This window comes from Onychostoma macrolepis, chromosome 22, assembly GCF_012432095.1.
Source record: "Onychostoma macrolepis isolate SWU-2019 chromosome 22, ASM1243209v1, whole genome shotgun sequence".
Lineage (NCBI taxonomy): Eukaryota > Metazoa > Chordata > Actinopteri > Cypriniformes > Cyprinidae > Onychostoma > Onychostoma macrolepis.
In genome coordinates this window covers 9517801-9520563 of record NC_081176.1, presented here as the reverse complement: position 1 = coordinate 9520563, position 2763 = coordinate 9517801, and the positions used below count along the sequence as shown (strand labels likewise).

Genomic DNA, 2763 nt, shown 5'->3' with positions numbered 1-2763 from the left:
TCTCACACCAGTGTGTATCTTCTGATAGACTTTTAAACTTTACAGCAGTGAAAAACTCTTTTCACACAAAGAACATGAATGTGGTTTCTACAAGACACAAAGCACTTAACATTAGCTGGTGAAAATCAATAGATCTGTTAATTGCCACATTAAGCTAATTTTATTGCTGTCAACTGACTTAAGCAAACGCAAACGCCCCCATTATATTTTAATGTAAGAATTAAAATATAGAGATGCAATTCTTAGAAAGTAAAAAGAGATATAAGTTGTGAATTAGTATAAAACACAGTTTTTAATTAACTTGATACTTAGTTCATTAGGTGGATAGATTGTGAACATTAATATTTAAAATGGGTAAATTATTACACAAATAATGTGTAATAACTTATTTATCTTTAATTTGGGCAGATCTGCTCCTCCTCCAGTGAAGCTCCTCCCACAACAAGCACACCTTCAGTGAAGCTCCTCCCACAACAAGCACACCTTCAGTGAAGCACCTCCCACAACAAGCACACCTTCAGTGAAGCTCCTCCCACAACAAGCACACCTTCAGTGAAGCACCTCCCACAACAAGCACATCTTCAGTGAAGCTCCTCCCACAATAAGCACACCTTCAGTGAAGCTCCTCCCACTGCAGTTCAGCAATAAATGCTGGAATATTCCCATCAGTCTACAAGTGAAGACGAGCATCAGAGCATCAGGAAGAAGTGAAATCTGCAGAGACAGAGTTTATTGAAGGACAGAGAGAACATGAGAGATCCAGAACCCTGCAGAATGAAGCACACTGAAGAACAAACAGGTTGGTGTTTATTCTTGACTTCATCAGTGAGGCTGAGAAACATTTAAAGTTATCAGCAGTTCATCAGATTTAGTGTTTATAGTAGAAATAATACCTCAGGAGTTGTAAAAAATAAACAAAAAAGTTAAAGTTAAAAGTTAAACCAATAAATAATATCGGCGATACTTTCTATCTCAGGGTACAAAATAGGGACTGAAATGCAAATGTTCTAATTATATCGCTTCCTGGGTGTTGAGTGAAAATATTGGAAAGTTAATTAGTTTAAAATTGTTATTAATTATCTAATCCCCGTTTCACAGACAAGGCTTAAATTAGTCCCTAAAGGCTAAAATGCATGGCTTTACTGAAAAGAAGAAAAGACAAGAAAAGGTTCACCTGCACTCAGTGTGGAAAGAGTTTCACATACAAACAGCATCTCAGTGTTCACATGAGGATCCACACTGGAGAGAAACCGTTCACATGTGATCAGTGCGAGAAGAGTTTCACACAACAAGGACACCTTCAGAGACACATGATCATCCACACTGGAGAGAAACTGCATGAATGTGATCAATGCGGTAAAACATTTTTGAGGGCTTCAGTCCTGAAGGAGCACCTGAACATTCATACGAAGGAGAAACCACATTCATGTTCTTTGTGTGGAAAGAGTTTTTCACATCTGCAGAGTTTAAAAGTTCATCAGAAGATACACACCGGTGTGAGATCATATGTGCTTTGAGTGTGAGAAGACTTTTATTAGAGCTGCTCAACTGAAACAGCACCAGAGGATCCACACTGGAGAGAAACCGTATCACTGCATGCGGGAAGAGTTTCACTAATTTCTCTACGAAGTCATAAAATAAACAATCACATTAAGTAGTTCATCTTCTGGTAAAGTGCTTTAAACTGCGACATTGGATCTCTTCCATATTAATTTGTCAAAAGAAACATCATCTAAATTTGTCACAGAACATCAAGTTCATCTTCAAGAACATGAAATAAACAATTTACTGCTTTTGCGGCAGAAATCTGGCCAGTACCTTACCATTGTGAAGCAGAGTATAAACATTTGAATTGTTGGCCTTCTGGAAAGTATGTTCATTTACTGTATATGTACTCAATATTTGGTAGGGGCTCCTTTTGCTTTAATTACTGCTTCAATTCGGCGCGGCATGGAGGTGATCAGTTTGTGGCACGGCTGAGGTGATACACTGGAGGCCATTGTGAAGCAGAGTATAACGATTTGGCCCCGACATGATATTATAAGAGTTATGGTGCTTAAATGACTCTAGTTTGATTTGTTATACAGTAATGACTAAGAACTTTCCAAAAATATTACACACAAATGAGGGAAACATATTTACCCATAAAAAATTTGAAGAAGAAATATTAACAACGGGAGATCTAACTGATTGGCTACTGCACTTTTCAATAATTAAATCAAATTTATCTAAAAACAAATATTTGGAGACCTTACTTACACCAAGTGCCCTGATTTCTGAGCAGAGAAAGTATTTTGACAGAGACATGACAATATAATATTCTACAGCTGAAATATGGCACTTAATATTTTTTTTGAGAATCTATTTAACAGCTGACCGTCCCAAACCAATGTCTAAAAAAGGATTTTTATTGTTTGTGTGATATTTATTCCAAATAAAAAAGGAGTGAGGAGAAAAGTTGTTTAAAAGTTAAATGGATTTGTCTGCGAACATCAGATCATTTAAGAGTATTTTGTTAACATCAAAACTGACCTCCTCCTCGACAGATTCCTTCAATCTCCTCAAAGTTAACACTCTTCAGTGGAAATCTCTCACATTTGTTAATATTAAGATTGAGACGAGGATATCTCAGAAAAAAAAAAAAAAGTTATTTTAATATTATGACCAAAAATATTTTGTTAATTCTTCAAAGATTGTCCTCGTTTGTAAAAGTAAAAATGTAGAAAAAAGAATAAAAAAAACGATGACAAAAAAAACTTATTT

At 35.8% G+C, this 2763-nt stretch overlaps 1 long non-coding RNA gene across 1 annotated transcript in view; it reads left to right on the top strand.

Annotated features, from left to right (window-relative positions):
- The first annotated feature begins 325 nt into the window (after positions 1-325).
- LOC131530200 (uncharacterized) overlaps positions 326-2763 on the top strand; it is a 21947-nt gene continuing 19509 nt past the window's right edge. The window contains exons 1-2 of the long non-coding RNA XR_009268338.1: positions 326-799; positions 1099-1519. This is a non-coding gene — a long non-coding RNA (uncharacterized LOC131530200). The remainder of the gene's footprint in view (positions 800-1098; positions 1520-2763) is intronic.